The sequence below is a fragment of the Pezoporus wallicus genome, unplaced genomic scaffold, assembly GCF_028554395.1.
Source record: "Pezoporus wallicus isolate ANWC-B61680 ecotype Strahan unplaced genomic scaffold, APGP_CSIRO_Pwel_v1 contig_14159, whole genome shotgun sequence".
Taxonomy (NCBI): domain Eukaryota; kingdom Metazoa; phylum Chordata; class Aves; order Psittaciformes; family Psittacidae; genus Pezoporus; species Pezoporus wallicus.
This window is the reverse complement of record NW_026642380.1, coordinates 83767-101300: the sequence shown is the minus strand read 5'-3', so window position 1 is coordinate 101300 and position 17534 is coordinate 83767. Positions and strand designations below refer to the sequence as shown.

The following is a 17534-nucleotide window of genomic DNA, read 5'->3' as shown; positions in this document are numbered from 1 at the left end:
AAGGGAAGCCACAATTCATGCTGCTGCTTGAAGGTGAGCACCAACCACCTCAAGTGGAGCCAAGCTGACCACATCCCACGCAAGACTCTTGATGGAGATGCTGGTGTGGCTGCTGCTGAAGGCACGGTAATGCTGGCAAGCATCTATACACGGAGCTTCATAGCAGCAGACCTCAGCACTCCTGCTGCATCAGAATCTGACGATTTGCCGAGTTCCTGCTGTAGTAATTAGCTTGATCAGCCCATGCAAATCAGTTTCTATTTGAAACCAGCTTTATTTAATGGGATCTGCTCAGCATTTGCCTCCTGAAATTTCCATGCAGATCAATCTTCCCCATTTCAGGTGTGAAAGGCAACTGGGGAAGGGAACGGCTTCACCTGCCCCACCACGGGACCCAGCTTGGCACTCACAGGCAATTTCTCAGCTTCATTACTCATGCACAAGTTGATGCCTTTTCCAGAAACAAAAGGGCTTAGGCTCTGAAAAGCCATCTCCTCTGGCGATGGATTATGTCATTGGATTGTTCCAGTCATTTAGAGGAGCCTTTGGATAACCGAGTCTGCACAGTTTAGCCCTTGGTGTTAGCAGGTTCAGAAGGAGAACCCCTCCACTGGGGCCTATTTTGGGTATGCAGATCAGACATGCACAAGGAGATTCATTTTCAGAGGTGGAAGCTGAAAAAGCAATGCCAGTTCTCATCCGTTGCTGGCTGACATTTTATTTAATAGGCTATTTATTTGCCTCGGCGTCCCCAGCAGCAACTGCCTCTTCAACCAACCATAACTCACCGAGAGCACTTTTCCCAGTGCCAAACCAGGGGTCCCAGCTCCTTCCTGGGAGCAGTTAATGGGCCCTCAGGGCAGGGGTTCCCCGGATAGCTGATGGCATTAGCAGCAGAGAAGGCGTTAGGACAGCAACCTGCCTGAGGCTGATCAATGCCACATCCCTTGTGCTGTGGCTCCAGGAGCCCTTGGATGGTTCCACGTCTTCCAACACTGACTGATAACCCCAAATGGACAGACACCCCTCAGACCTCATCCCTCACACCTGATCCTTCCAGGGATGCAGAAGCCTGAACCCTCTTTGAACCACTGGGACAGGGGTCCCTGAAACCCTCAGGGAGCCTGGGCTGGAGCCCAAGCCAACCCATGCAGACTGGGTCTGTGCTGCACAGACCTTCCCCAGCTCCGTGGGCCCAGGACCAGGCGTTTTGGTGTGATGTGCCCTGAGACATGCACAAACCCACAGCGAGTGAAACCCCTGCAGACACACACACAGGTCTGGTCTGAGACCCCCAAGGGCCCAGGAACCCTCTCACTGTCTGTCCTGCTTGGGTTTGTCTCCTGCCTCTTTCCTGTTCACCTTCAGAGCCCTGCTACAGTGCTCCCCACTGATGTGCAGAGGGCTTTAGCTGGACTCGGTGTCTCAGCCCCAGCAGGGCAGATACAGAGCAGGTCTCAGAGGCTGTGCTCCTGGTGCTTCCAAACCAGGCTCACACAGGGCAGATGAGAGATTCCTAGGGGAAAAACCCCTTTGGCAGAAGGGGGATGCCCAGGAGGGTGTCTCATCCCTGCAGAGAAGGGGTCAGGGCAACGTGTGCTGGAAGCAGGCAGCTGCTGGGACACCCCAGCCCGCTCTGCTCTCCTCTTTTCTCTCTTTCTCCCTCTCCTTTTCTCCAATTTATCTTTCTGACACTGTCAGCGATGCTCCCACAGGCTGAAAACAACGGAGACAGAGCTTCAGCCAAAGCAATTTCAGAGCTGAATCAAAGCTTAAATGACCTAGGCACAGAGCAGCCGAGCAGAGACAACTCGGCACGGGGGGACAGAGCGGTGTGGGTGTCCTGTTCTCCTGCAGAGCTATGATTCCTGGCCAGCATGGGGGACAGCATGTCTCAATCTCCCCTGCTCGCCTGCCATCCCATTCTGCCCCCTGCAGCATCATTTCCCCCCTCCCATCGATGCAAGCCCCACCAGCAGCACAAAACCGGCCCTTGCAGCTGTAGCTGAGTAAGTACCTGCTCGCCCAGCACACCAGCTCCGTGCTCTGCATAGCAAGCAACAGCTTCTGCTTTCCTGACCTTACAGCCCTGCAAAGCAACTCAAATCTTCCAGGCAGATTTTTTCCCTACAGATGCTCCTCTGCTTCTACATGAAGGAGCTGGGAAGGAGGGAGGGATGGATGGGCAGATGGATGGATGGGCAGATGGATGGATGGATGGATGGACAAGGAGAAGGGTAGATGATAAGCTGATTTCTGCCAAGCAAATATATCTGGACTCTTAACAAGGAACAAGACAAATCCTCAGCATGACTCAGCCTGGAAACACATGCTGCTTCCCAGCCCCACTGTAGGGACCAGCACACCCCCATTGCACGGCCCCAGCCCCATGATGGAGCAGCCCATGGCTGCCACCCCAGCACCCATCCTGAATGCATTTCACAGGGGGGACAGGTAGAGCCAGGCAGCTCCTGAGGCATGGACAGGCTGTGCATGCTGAAAAGCAGCCGGGCAGAACGGGGGTAGACGCTGTGCAAGACGAGGAGCTGTGCGTGGCTGACACGTTGCTCAGTCTCTCGCAGACCTGAAAGCAGCTGTCAGAGCCTGTCTTGTTCCAGCTCCCTGCCTCTCCAGACACACCGGTAATTCAGCTTCGCTGTGCGCGTTCCCTCTCTGAGGGTGAAGGGATTGAGCGCTGGAAGCCTCATTGCTTTCAGAGAGCACCAAGAACACCCAATGGAGCAGAGAAATGGAAGGCACGGGACCACAAGCATCCCCCCGGCCTGGTGTGTGATGGCATCCTGTGCCCCAGAGCTCCTGCCAGGAGGACAGTGGTCCATACTGCACGCTGCTCAAGTCCAAGGGGCTGGGGAAGGCAGCAATGTGTCCTGTTCCTGCGTTTTACATGTGAAACTCCTGACCCTGCAGGGCTCCACAGCTACCCCAGCCCCAAGGAGCCCATGCCATCCTTACCTAATCCCCAGCCAGGGCACTGTGAGCACTTCTAAGCATCACTTCCTCGGACCATAGGAATGTTGGAACCCAGTTCCATCTCTCTGGAGGATACAGCCCAGAGACCATTAACCCACAGCTGAGCATCTTCCTAAGAACATGTAAATAAAGCCACAGCCCTGCTCACTCCCCAAACACCGGGGGAAAGTTACTTACAGTTTACGATAAACACTGTTGTGTGGAAGCCAGAAAGTGACAGCTCTGAAGATGGCATGTCAGCTCTGGCTGTGCCAGGAGGACCTGTCAAACTGTCACACAGCATTAGCTGCAACACGCTCCTGCACAGCGCCCTGCAACCGGCACCCCTGCTGTGCCACAGCACCCAGAGCCCCGAGCGCATGGGAGTGCTGCCTCCCCACATCACCTCTTCGGTCACCTGGCCTCTGGCATCTCTTCTCCTGCAGGAGGATGCCCGCAGTCTGCTGCCCACAGGCTTTGTAGACCATGATGGACTGATGGGATCAGGCTGGAACCACCAACTGTCTGCACCTGGAGCAGCAGGAGCTGGGGCTGGCATGGAGGGGAGGGGGCTGGAGTTGTGGGTACAGCAGAAGTGGTGAAGATCCTGTGCGACAGTCCCACTGTCACAAGCACACTGCAACAGCCCTCCAGGAACAACCCCAGCAGGGAAGCTGGTGGTGGCACAGAATGCTCGGCATGGGGCAAGACACCTCCCTATGTCAGACCCAGTGGGACTGACTGAGTCCCGTGGCACGCATCCCTGCTCTGCATCCTCATCCCTTCCCTTTGCCACATGCCATCTGCCCCTGTCTGTGCACCCAGGCTGCTGCAGTGTGAAGCAAACAGCTCCATTACTTTGTTTTCACCAAAAGGGACTGAAACGAACCCGTCCTGTGGCAGGTCAAACCCACTGTGGGCAGTGACCAAGCCTCAGAGGAGAGGCAGCACAGCCCGGCAGTGGTTGCTAACCCACCATGCCTGTTCACACCGGCTGGGTTGGCATCTGGAGAGCATCACAGAGCCAGGATCTATAGAGCTGCTCCTCATCTGGAAGCGAAACCACTGCCTGTGGCCTCCACAGCTGTCACCTTGGCACTTGTGGTGAATGACAATTCATAGCCACTGGCAGGGACACATCAGATGACTTTGTCCTGAGTCGCAAGAACGGGAAGGCAGAGCTGAAGCTCTGGGAGCTTTCTACCCCTTCCTTTGCCTGCTCACAGTGATGCTTTGAGGCAGCGACCAGCTCTGGGCAGCTGTGAGACATTGGGTAAGCATCCCTGGCTGCCTGGGCACCAGCTGGGCTGTGCGGAACACAAAGGACACCTGCAGTCCCATGAGGCTGGGCCAGGAACGCTTTTACCCAATGCTCCCAGCTTGGCCAAGAGCATCAAAATCACCTCCCAGACACGTGGATAAGGAGCCACCAGCCCCGCTGCCTCCTCAGTGAGCGCTGGGCACAGCTTCTCCCATTTCCTGACCAGATTAAACCCCTTCTGCTAGCCTATACAAAAGGTGATCAAAATGACAGCAGCAACAATCAAACGCTCTCAGCGGAGCCAGCTGGTCCTTAGTACATCCTGGCTGCCAGCAGCTGTCACAGGGAGATGGGAACTACAAGCTCTGTCCTCTGTTTAGAGTGGACATCCATTTGGGAAAGCTGTGGGGCTCCAGGCCCACCAAATAAGTGCTAAATCCATACAAACCCTGCCTGTTAGGTAGGTATGATAAGGGGCCCTCTGCAAGCATGGGAAGGGGTTGCAATGATGGTGGAGAAGAGCAGGCATCCTGCCTGGCTCCAGGGGAAGGTGGCTGACACGGACCTCTCTCTGTGCTGAACACACCGGGATGCTCAGGCACCCTGTGGGCACTCAGCCAGCTCCCCCAAGCCATGGAGGAGCTTCTGGTCATGCCTGGCTGCTGGCAGGGACCCGCATGGGTGCCGGGGGGGGGGGGAAAGGAGAGCTCACAGACTTCCCCTGCTCAAGTTCAACCACAAAACCAATCATCCTCATTGCAATTAAAAACAGAGGAGAGACAAAAGCCTCTGACCCAGAGCATCTGCAAATGCTGGAGCCCACGGCAGAGGAAGGAGGAGCAGATCTTCCAGAAGCATGGCTCCCTGCCAGCCCATTCCCACACTGGGGATGGATCATGCAGCAGCGTTTTCAGTAGTGACGGGTGGTACCACATATCTGCAGGACAGCTGAGATACTCCCATCTCCCCACAGCCCCCCCATCCTGCTGCTGCAGGCAGTGCTCGAGGCCTGTCAGAGGATACAGGCAGTAAGAGGCTCAGGGTTGAGGGTGAGTTCTCAGATAACCCCCTGGGCCACTGAGGCAGAGGTGCAGTGTTCCTGACCTAGAGATGCTGCCCATTCTCCACAGAGGTGTGGCTGGAGGCATTGCTCACACTGTGCAGCACTGGGAGACTGGAAGCTAATGTGGCCCAGCTCTGTGCTGGACAGACAGGAACAGAGCTCTGGATCCAAACCACAGAGGGACCCACAGGTATATACCTGGCCCTTGCTCTTCGTGCTGAGCAGAGTGATTCCTGGGAAGCAGCCTGCACTGGAGCTTGGGTAACAAACTGCCACCTCTCAGCACAGGAGCCTGCAGGAGCTGTGGACAGCACACCTGAAGCTCAAGCCATTTCCACTGGGACCTTCTGTTAAACAAGTGCCAGGTGACTGTGCAAGGAGCAAGTGATGAGACACTGTAGTCTCAAACTGGCTGGACAACAGACATTCCCCATCCGGCTGGATGCCAACATGATTCCTCCTGACCACATGCCCCAGCTTTGCTTTATTGGTCCTGTAAAACCCACACACAGCGGCTTATACATGCCAGCATCCCTGCTGGCTCCTCATTTGCAAGAATATTGCCAGGGGCAGGTAAACACAGGCGAGCCATCACTATCAGCATTAGCAGAGAGTGTCTGACTTGGATCTCATCCTGCATGGACAGGTAGCAAGGGAAGAAATTGCCTCTGAAGAGCTGAGACAAAACAAACCCCAGCATCCTCCTCTTACAGAGCCAAGGGATGGGAGCATCCAGCTTTTCTCCCACAGTACAAGATATTTTTCCCTCCCCGTAGGAACCCACAGCTCTGGGACAGCCCAGGGAACATTCCATTCCCCCTGCCCATCTCAGTCCTGGGTCCCCTCTGGGACTGGTGGATTTTGACTGAGGAAACAACAAACAAATGAACAACAATCAGTGTTTCATCACTGTAAGCATCAGCGAGGCACACACTGTGCTGTGCTGGCTGCGATCACACAGATCCCCAGGCTGACGACTGCAGCTAACACGGTGGGGATGCTGCTTTCAAGGTCTCTCTTCTGTGTCCCTACCCCAGGCAGGACGAGGGTCTAATGCCTTCTGTGAGATGTTCCTCTATCAGTAAGGTTACAGCAGGAGCAGACTCAATGCTCGAGTTCTCTGTACAGCAATGTAAAAAGGAGTCTCACAAGAGCTGCTTGGAGGCGACGCGGCAGCAGCAGCCAGGAGAATTACCAAGTGCTCCACACACAGAATACAATTCCCATTAAAGAGAGAGGGGAAAAAAAAAGCAAAGCACAAAACCCAGCTGAGCACTGAACCATTTCAAAGCCTCTTCTGTCCAACCTGCAGAAAAGATCCTCTATCAGCAAGAGCCCACAGCCTGGGTGATGCTTGCAGCGCAGCCTCCCCTTGCCCTGCATCCCATCACCTACCCTGCTTGTGAGACGGTAACGAGCTGCCTGCCACGGTGGCTGCAGAGAGAAACCACCACTGGGGTCCACGGGGTCTGTGGAGTCTCTGAGGCAAGGCTTTGTGTGTGAAGTGCTTTAAAGCCCTAACACAGGTGGGAGGTATCACCTCCTGATACCCTGATCACCACCAGCCTGAGCCCTGGGTGCTGGGGCCCGGTCAGAGCTGCCAGGAGGAGAGGGCATGGACCTCACCACAGCCAAGCCCTTGTGCCCAATGCAGCCAGCCCCTGCAGCTGGAGCACTTCTATGGGGACAAGGACCATGAGGAGGTTGTTAATCCAGCATCCTGCTTAATGGGAAAGGGAATTAGAATCTACCCAGAGAGACCAACACTGGGATTTGGGTTTAGCAGCGTTGTTCCTTGAGGACTAGAAAGACAACATACGTTTCTGGGGGCTTAAACTTGAAGAGGGTATCAAACTAGCAGGGAGAGAGGAGAGGCAAGCACATTAGGAGGGATAGCGACTACAGAATTACCTGCCAGCCTTTGGGAAGATAAATGACATGAGGTTCAATACAGATAAACCAATACCTAACACAGCCGGGGAGATGATGGGTGCCAGGGTGGCAGCAGCCTCTGCTATCTGGCTGATGGCAGCACAGGAGCAAGGTCTGGAGGGTAGAGCAGGCAATAAAGAGGAGCTGAGTGTGCCCGTGCTAGGAGCAGTGCCAGCGCAGGGGAGAAGGGACAGACACAGCACACTGCTCCCACCCAGAGAAGGATGGGGGCACAGTGCAGCTCAGCGCACAGAGAAACCTCGGCCCTGCTTAGCAGTCAGGTCAGGCAGCAGCGGCACCGCCTGTGGAAGAGGATGCGCTGTTTTCCCTCTCGCAGCCAGAGAGCACAGGGATGATTTAACCTCTGCTCCGCAGGCATTGCTGCCCGTCCCAGACCCACAGGCATCCCCGGGCCTGCAGGCAGCACACATGAACCTGAGTAACACAGAAATAACTCAAGATCAGAACAGGCTCTGTTTCCCCACAAAGCAAACCCAGGAGCCTGCTTGCAAGCACGGAGAGCTGGCTGCCTGCCCCTCCATCCCCGGGGCTGATGACTGAGCCCTAGAGCTGGGCATTCCTCTTGCTCAGTGCCCCATCCCGGCTAGCAAGCACTCCCATCCTCATGGCCTTTCCAACCTTTGCCAGCGCTGGGTAAGACCATGCTTTGCTGCTCTCCATCCCAACGCAGGCTGCCCGCTTTCCCTGGCTGGGAACACGCACGCCCTTCCCTGGCTCTCGGGACAAGGACCGGGACTCCCTGTGCAGCCGCTGCCGTTCAGAGGCATCTCCTCGGTGTCTTGGAAACGCTGCCGTGTGGGAGCTGCTCCCCGGGGAGTGAGTCACGGTGCCGGGCGGGCGAGGGCGGCCGCAGGCACACACGCATTGGCCACCACTTGCCCCCCGGCTGCTGGTGGCACGGGGCAGAAAGCGTCCCCATGGAGCAGCATCTCCCGTGGCAGGGTGACAGCCCCGCGCCTCCCACCCCGCTCCGCTGCTCCGGTAGCTGCTCAAGTGCTGTGAAGCGTTTCCCATCAGCTGCTTTTCCATGCCACGGCATCAGGGAGACAGGGAGCAGCCCTGGGAAGGCAGCTCCTGCACAGACAGGACCCCGTGTCCCACAGCACAGTGTGAGATAATCTTCTCCCCCAGCCAGCTCTGGGTGGCTAAGGGGAAACTGAGGCATGGGGTGAGGAAGGGACTTGCAGCAGGACACCACTGATAGTGCAAGGAGCCTGTGGGCAAAAGGCTGTCCTGAGCCCTCGGGGAGGTATCCCCTGAGCCCCAGGGAAGCAGCACAGCCACCCCTGCTCTGGGAACCACCTGGCCTCAAAGACAGCACCAGCTCCCAAAGAAACGCTGGGATGGATGGGATGATACGCACCTCTTCTGAAAGGGAGCAATTACCACAAGATACCAATTATGCAAATACCTTGGTTACCAGAAGGATGATCCCTGAATGCTGACTAGGAAAGAAAAGAGCCACGGAGAAGGAAAATCTGTGTAGCCAAGAGCTGCATCTTGTCTCTTCCGAGCACCAAGAGGCAGAGAGGGGCTTCCATGAGCAGAGGGGCTTCCATGAGCAGAGGGGCTTCCATGAGGCCACCACAGCCCAGTGACCACAACATCAGGGACAGAGACAGTGCTTGGTCTTTTACTTTCCTCCCAAAGCACTTCAGAGCTGTTACTATCATTCCCCTTGGAAGAATGAGGAAACTGAGGCATAGAAGAAGGCACTTGGCCACCAAGACTCATTGTGCTGAGACAGAGAAGATTTTAAGATGCTGTTGCTGGGGCATCCCACTGCTTCCCATTCCCTTCACTTTCCTGCCTGGCAGTAGCCACTCTCCAAGTCCCACTGACGTTGCATGGGGAGGAAGGACAACTCATGATGCAGTAAATGCTGGCAGAGCCAGCCATGCGATGCTATTTCCTATCCCTGTGGAGCAGAGAAGCCATAAGTCAGCAGGAATGGTCTCTGCATTGTCCCCACACACCAATGCCGGGAAGATTTATGGCAGCAGCACAGGCACTGACGCTCAAGTCCAGCAGCCCAGCATCCCCTCCTGCTGCCAGCACTGTCTGTCCAGAGATGGTGAAGCATCTCCTCTGGTGCTCTGGGGCAGCCGCGTCCCCGCCTTCCAACTGGACCACAGAGGATGCTCCCCATGGCCCGGCTGTCCCGGCACATGGGACCCTGCCACAAGGCAACCCTTCCTGCTCCAGGTCCTGTGGGAAGACCCTGCCCTCCCTCCTCTTGTCACAGCCGCTCTTTGTGAAGCTCTCCAGCACAGCCTGTTTGCAAACAGCCGGTGCAGCTATCACACGTGTAGGGGGTGCCACATGTAGACCGGTGGCATCACTTGCTCAGGAGGTATGTGGCTTCTCTGCCTGGTGCTTTGGGGGTGGGACAGCAGGACAGAGCCCAACCCAAACTGCACTGAGGACAGCTGCAAAGCCAGTTTGGCTTTGTCCATTTTGAGGGCAAAACGCCTACCTGAGGACAAGACTTTGGCACTTAGACCATGACAGCAGCTGCCTCTTCATCACTGGATTTCAGTGGCCCAGCAATCCAGAATCCAGGAGTTTCTTCCTATGCCCCATCTGTTCCACAAGCCCCTGCCTCGCTACCCAGCCCCTTCCCAACGCCGCCTGGCCCTTGGGCAGCTCTCCAAGTTTGGCCTCTTGGCACTCCTGCAATGCCAGTGTTTGCTCACAACATGTGCTGGATTTGCTTTGGATCAGCAAAAAATCCCACTTCTTCATTATCTCCCTCCCATCCTGAGCTCACACTGCCCCAGGAGAGGGAGAAAGTTAAATTCATGGACAAGGTGATGAAAAGCCAGATGCCTCCTGCTACCCATAATCACAGCAAAGCGGCAGGCACTTGACACATCTCCTGTGACATAAATAGTCCCGTTGGTTACTGATACAGCTCCTGACTGCTCTTAATTAGCTCTCTCTTTCCCAAAATCAAGTATCCTGTGCTCTGCACTTCAGATGGAGCAAGCCTGGCCAAGACTACTCAAGAAGACCTGAAGGAGCTGATGCTGGTGGCCTCTCTCACTGAGGCCAGGGAAGTGTCCCAGTATTCCTTCCCTTGGGGATGGAGACAGACATCCTGCTGTGCCTCCTATGAACACACAGCAATGCTACAGGGGCTTCCTGTACACACCCAAACCCCTCAGCTGCCACACACCACCAACCTCCCCAGGCCAACAAGCTGCAGCCTGGGTTTTCACTACTCACAGCTCAGGCATCCAGGCAGTAAAGATCCCCCTGGATTGAATCTGGACTTTTCCAGGTACCATCATGGTCCTCTGGAGATGTTTGATGGGGATTTTTGCTGCCAGCCCACTCAGAGATACCTCTCACTCAGGGGACAAAGAGATGCCACAGCATTCACTGCCCCAGGCCAGAGCGCAGCGCTCGGATCTCTGCTTGCCCACAGGATGCGAGAGGCTTGCATGGGGCTGGGGAGCAGCCAGCCCTGTAGGGATGTGACAGCCAAGGTGGGCTGGTTGTACATGCTGATGGCAGCACGCTCCTGCTGACCTGGCCACCTCCCACCAGCACCATGTCAGCCTCTGGGACCTTGGGCAGCAGCAGGAGGAGCAGTCCCAGCTTGTTCCCATATAGGAATGGATGGAGCAGCCTCCAAACTGCTCCCTGTGAAGGGACAGATTGATTCAAGTGCCTGCAGATGATGCCTTCCTGCTGGAATGCAGTGCTGAGTGGTGATTCTCAGTACCGACCATGGGCTTCACACAGGCAAAACCCCTTCTTGCAGCCCAAAGTCAAGGGGAGCAAGCAGCAGCAGAGATGAAGAGAGGAAGATGGGTGCTTAAAAGTGGCTGCAGACAGCAATGGAAGTGGCTGCAGGATGCAAAGGAGCACTAAAACAGTGGAAATTACGAGGGGCAGAGCAAGGAAACAGGATGTGAAAGAAGCAGTTAAGCCTCCAGAGAGGAAACGCATGGCGGGGCATGGACCGAGGCTGAATACCTGCACAGCAAGATGGATCCACCTGATCCACCAAGTAGCCTTCTCCCACCTCTTCCCAGATGAGCGGAGCACTCGCTGGAAGCTTTGCCACAGCCAGGCAATGCCTGTTTTCTGCTGAAAACAGGTCCCAGACCTGGAAGGAGGCCTGAGATGCAGTTCCTTGGGGTAGGGACCACATCTTTTGCATCCTCTGCATCTGTCCAGCACCCGGCTGACGAGCTGTGAGGACAGCAGTGCCCTATAAGCAGCCTGCCTGCAACACCCTGCAGTTCTGCTAGGGCTCTATGGGCATTTCAGCCAAGACAGGCCTCCAGATTTGTTAGAGCACTTATGATATGAGTGATGGCACAAGGATGTCGGGAACACCACATCGACTGCCCTCTCCGCATCCCTTTTAGCGTCACGCCTTTTAATAACTCCATTTAATATTACATGCCTCTATCAAGAGTCCTTTTAGACCAGCAGCCTCCGAGTTGCTTGGAAACTGTTTGCTGCAGCCACCGAAAGCCGCTGTCGGGAGGGCTCAGCGCCAGCCCGCTTCCTGGGCTGCCAGCACTGGAACCCAGCGGAGCAGCCCTGCTCCCTTCCCTGGCATGTGCTGGGAGCCGGAGGAAGCAGAGGTGAGATGGGAGCAGCTCCGCCACACGCCGGGGATGGGAAAGGCTCAGGGACTGCGGAGCTTGTCGGAGGACTCAGAGGGCTCCCGGCAGCGTTTCGAAACGTTCCCAGCCTGAGGGTAAGGCGAGTTTCCAGCCCAGCGCTCATGGAACACGGGCTCAGCCTCACAGGGTTCATTTGGCTGAATCTGGACACTGAATTAAATCATTAAGAAGTGTGAGTGAGGGTTTTGCTTTATGTCTCGGTACAGCCTTAATGGTGAAGTCATTTACCGACACCTCTGTAATACTCCATGAATAATTAGGTATCTCTTCCAATTTATGGCTTACCATAAAACGCTGCCACAGTTTTGGAGACAGGACTTTTTTTTTTTCATCCTGTAGCAATGACAGAAAGCATGTTTTATTGCAGGAATGGCAGCTTAAGTATATTTATCCATTGGCCAGGATTCTGTGGTATACTTCCCTCTCTAATGGCTCTACAAACATACATACATCCCTGATTTACACCCAGATTTCCCATACTTTGCTTTTCAATTTACATAATATGTGAAAATTTCTATAGAAGATGGAGAAGAGCATCGAGCCACTCCTGCCAACCCAGATGCCTGAATTCAGCGCTCCCCCGTCTCACACCACTCCTGTTTCCCCACACAGAGAGTGCTTCGGGGACCCTACAAACACCTTTGGGATCCCACCTCTTAGCTCGGAGGTGACAGGGAGCAGGAAGGCTGAGGGGGAGATGGGTGAGGACCGCAGGGCCCACTCAGCATGGGAATCCCCAAGAGAAGAAACATGAGAGGAGCAGGCTCTGCCAACGCTGGTGAAATGCATCTCCAACACCATCCCACCTGACACCTTCCTCCATTGCCCTGGTGAAGCACTGCCTTTTTGTTTTCCCTTTAAACATTGTGGAATTACAAGTCTGATTGATATGAATATGTAATAATGCTGCTTTATTAATAGCAGCTGCATTATCAGTTCGCTCCCTGCTATTGGCAGGGGATCTGGGACAATATGTGGTTTGAAAACTAAAGAGAAATGCAGCCCACAAAGGCAGCAGGAGTGAGATATTTCCATTCCTTTTCCCAGTGAGCAGGCCACAACACAATGGTCATGAATGCATCACCACTGCTCCTTCTGCCTGGCCACAGGAACAGGCATTGGGACGGCTCCACAGTGAGGATGGTCCTGAGCACATCATACAGCCATCTGCAAAAGGATTTGCAGCCAATGCACCCGGCATGGACAGGGGACACCCCTTGAAGCTGGGGAGCCCACAGCCAGCGTTAACCTCGGCAAACTGAGGTTATTCGGTACAGAGATATCACACAAATCTCCCTGGCATGGGTAATAAACTCTGTTTGCAGTTTGCTTTCCTTACTCCCCCCACCACCACCCCGGAGGCTTAACTGAAAACAAGATTACAAAGGAGATTGTATTGGACAGATTTCTGGTGTGCTATTTTAGCTGTAAATTATGCCAGCTTCATAAAACCCCAACTGTTCTTCCCCGAGATCCCTGCATAGATTGGCTTGCTAAGATCAGGCGACCGGGTGCTCGCTGTGTGCAGGCATTGTCTAGAAAAGCGCTTACAGGGTCCAAACAGTAGCAAGATGCTACAGTGCTACGAATATACGTATATACACATACACACACACGCATACATATGCACGTACACGTAGGCAAGACAGCACTGAAGAACTTCCCGTGCCTGTTGATTAGCTAAACAATGACACACACACACAGAGCAATTCCAAGCCCCTATCCATTGGGCTTTGCAATACGACCCTAGGGATCGTCTGTGCTGTTTTAGCTGCCTGTGCCAATGCAGCTGACGCCTTCCTCAGCCGTAGCTAATCCCAAGAGGGAGCAGAGCATCAGGCAGCGCGGTCCCAGGCAAGGCTGGATGCAAAGTACGGGACACGGGGTCATGCTTCACGGAGCGAGCACACACGGTGAGGTGAGGTGAGCTGCTGGGGCAGGGCAGGGAGCAGGGCTCTGCAACGCCAGCACAGAATGGACACAGCCTGAACTTTGCTACAGCAAACCTGGCCAGAGCTTTTGCAATTCCTCTCACGAGCATCTCTGCACCTTGGCTGTGCTCCACAGCCCTGGAGGACAGAGCAGCCAGGCTCCCAGCACAGTGCTGCTTCAGGGGGAGTCTAGCGGCGCTGCCCAGGACTAAAAGGACAACAGCTTGGCTCACACTCAGTTCCAGTGCCCGGCCCCTCTGCTACAGTGCTCCCCCCCCGCCCCGCATTAGGGGCTGCCTCTACCCCACACCATGCTCCTAACGCTGGCAGCTAGGCAACAGGGACCTTGAGCACAGTGCCACAGCTACGCTGCTGCAAGCACCTCTGAGGGACAAGAGCCACCCTGAGCCCTGAGGAGGCAAAGCCATGAAGCCCCGCAGCCCTCCTCCACCCTGTCCCCGTTACCTGGAGGGAGGTGCTCGATAGCAGCAGCACCCTTTGCCTTCCCCCAGCAGCGAGCCGTCTCCCCAGCCACATTCCCACAGCTCCACCTGCTCGGAGCTGAGCCAGGTCCCACCGCACTTCCCGCATGCGTCGGCTCGCAGCCGGCACCCCGGCTCCGGGAGCGGTACAAAGGGGAACCCTGCCTGGCGGGACAGGTCCAGCCCATCTCATCCATCCATCCTCCTCTCCAGCCAGGCTCCCAGGGAAACGCTACAGCAGACATCATCATGCACATGTATCCCAAGGCTCCCACGTGAAGCATCCCTGCAGGGTCAGTGACCTTCGGGGGGACCACGCAACTTGTGGGCAGACATCTGTGTATCTTCTCCTAAGGAAGCATACTGCAAACAGAGGCAATGCAAGCTGGCAGCATCACCTATCAGGAAGAAAGGGGTGGAAGCTCAAGAGTGGTCAAGGCAGCACAATAATGCTTGATAGATGTGAAACTGTTCATGCCCAAAGATGCTGGAGTGCCTCTCCTTGCTCTCCAGTGAGGAACTGCACTTCCCTCACACACGTGTCCCCACCTACAACAAGCCATCTCTGCAAGTTACACTGTCCCTTTCGCCACTGGGACCTGGCACGTGGCTTGTCTGCATGTGTACATATATCTATCAATACAAACCCAGGCTTCCTGGGCAATCAATAATGCTATTTAAGAGATAAATCTCGCTATTGACCAGCTGCTAAGGCCAGCTCCTGGTTAATTTAAAAGAGCTCAGAAGTGTTCCCAACGTCACTGGCCACCAGTCCTGCGTGCTCAGGCTGTGCAGCCAGGGATGGATTGGGCTGGGGGTGGATTGGGCCATCTCTCTCTAGGTTACAACAGGAAAGGGCTGTGCAGGGACCTGTATTCCAAGGGGAATGTAACTCCACCACCAGACACCTCTGTGGTCTGAGACCAGAGCCTTGGGTCTCTTTAAACCCATCAGGGTCCGCAAGGGATGGCTAGGCAGAGACACACTGTTACACTGCTGAGGATCCGTGCACCCCTGGGGAAGAAAAAGCCCATCTGTGAATGCATGTGAGCATTTGCTGTGCCATGCACAAATCAAAACTGGACACTGTGTTCCCTGAGTTCAGGTGGGGCTGTGCTGGATTTCAGGCTCTCTACCATCCCAAAACAGCCAGCCCTGGTGTTAAGATCATTGCGGCCAGTGGGTCGAAGGGGCTTGTTGCCTGCCATGCCCTCCAAGGCAGCTCCTGGCCACCCTGTCTCTGTCCCAGCTTCAGAGGTCTCTGCTGTGGTGCACATAGGGTCTCCCCCAACCCACCTCCATCATCCGGAAAGGACCAGTCCCACCAGAACAGGTCAGAGCCGGGGATGGGCAGAGCTCACCCAGCCTCAAGGGGAAGATTGTGCAGGAGCCGTCGCTCTCCTCCCTATGGAGGAAAGCCATCCTTTACAGGCATTTGAGGGAGAACAGAAGCAAAAGCATTGCTGAACCCAAAGGACAGTGCTGCCATGTCAACAGTCTGTCACCACACTGCCCTATTCAGACAGATCAGAGATTTCCAGCAAGCCAGCAGCAAGGATCTGAACAGACTCCCAGCAGGAGCCACAGAAGAAGAAAGACTGTTTTAGGGAGGCTGGATCAGTTGGAAAAAGATGTGTCCTTCAACAACCCGGGGGGATCTTCCAGCCTGTGCTGCCCAAGGCCACCACTTCCCCAAGCTGCACAACTTGAAGATGAACGGTGCCACATTCCCTTTCACATTCCCAAGCACTTCACCCTGGCTGTTGTGGATCCATGTCTCTGTCCCCTAATTTCAAAGCCAGAGCAACACAACAGCACTGGCGCTGTGAATAGGCGCTGGTTGGGAAGCAGCATTTCCAAGCAAGCCCTGCTCTGCCAGGGAGCAAAAGGCCCCATTACATGAGCTCATCTTCCTCCCATTGCAGGGTCTGAGACATCACCTACCAACGCCACCACTGAGCCCAGGGAGGGGAAGGTGGCACCAAAAAGCATCTCAGCCCTGGGAGATTTGGGCTGCTTTCTCTCTGTGGCAGGTGAGATGGGAGCGATCCAGTGATGGTGCGGGGCTCACTCAGTGGAAGATCCCCAGATGATCTCAGCCTTGTTCCAACCAGGCTGGAGGATCCTCAAGGTAGCAACCGACTTGATCGTTATATAAATACTTTTGTCACTACAAAAGCCGTGGGCTGGAGCTGCCCTGGCAAATGACACTGAACTCATGGTATGAGTCAGGAGAGAGGCTTGCTGCTGATTTCAGCAGCAGGGGGATGGGGGGGGAAGGACCCGTGCTAAGGCAGAGCTGAGGACTTGAGGCTTTGTCCTTTGGTGCCAGGGTGCAGCCACCAAGCAAACTGTGAAAGCATCTTCCAGGTATCATGGGGCTGTGACTGGAGGCACAGTCCCAGCTCTGCAGACCCAGAGCCCTGCTTCCCGCTCATCCCTGGAGCTTGGGGCAGCTCCCATGAGTTTAGATGGTGAAGCAAAACACGAAGGCGGCTGGTGCAAACACTGCCTTATCTCCTGACTGCTTTCTGCTCACTATGGGACTTCTCTGCTAGACTGGGCTTTATGCTTTTAGGCTTCAGTTCAAAGCTCAAACTAGGTTACTGCAAGTCAGAAATGAGTTCCAGAGCTTGCTACAAGCACACCACTGTTTACAGCAAACATCAGTCCATGCTCCTGCCTCAAGAAGCTTGAGACCAACAGGTCCTTCTCCACAACAGTGCTGAAGCTGGGGCTTCGAGGCAGGGCTGCAGCACAGCAGTGGCTGTTGCCATGCCAATGAAGCGGGCAGTTGGCACACTGAGCGGCCAGACTGGGGGAGCAGCCACGCTACCAGAGATGGACCCAGGATGGAGAGCACCAAGGGCTGCTGTTCCCCATGGGCTCCTGCAGGAGCATCACACGGCCCGAGTGGCTCAGCTGCTCTTGACTGATGCCCTCATCAAGCACCAGGCCCTCCTTGATGCTCACAGCCCCCCAGGCCCGCTCCCCACTGCAACCCTGCACTGACAAAAGGTGGTGTTTTGTTGTTTGGGCGAGGTATGAACTACTCGCTGCAGGACGACATGGGTACCAGCAGCTCATGTAGGGGAATGGATGTGTATAGAGGGCTGCGGGACACAGGGAAGCACCTTGGCCAGGTCTCTGTCCAGAGCAGAGGCAATGTCACCCCTGTCCTACCCTAAGCACCTCCATCCAGAGATGGGGCACAGGCTCGGCCTTCCT

General features: G+C 55.3%; 1 protein-coding gene and 1 long non-coding RNA gene across 4 annotated transcripts in view; both read right to left on the bottom strand.

Annotated features, from left to right (window-relative positions):
- Positions 1-17534, bottom strand: part of LOC130610063 (uncharacterized) — a 138404-nt gene that overhangs the window by 78777 nt on the left and 42093 nt on the right. The gene's annotated exons all lie outside the window — the stretch shown is intronic.
- Positions 1-17534, bottom strand: part of FRMPD3 (FERM and PDZ domain containing 3) — a 52354-nt gene that overhangs the window by 33674 nt on the left and 1146 nt on the right. Inside the window, exon 1 of one of the 3 annotated variants that reach the window (XM_057429613.1) lies at positions 14290-14460. The exons of the other annotated variants lie outside the window; for them this stretch is intronic. The gene's annotated coding sequence lies outside the window, so the exon portion shown is untranslated. Of the gene's footprint in view, positions 1-14289; positions 14461-17534 lie in introns of those variants that run through there. 3 annotated transcript variants of the gene reach the window in all.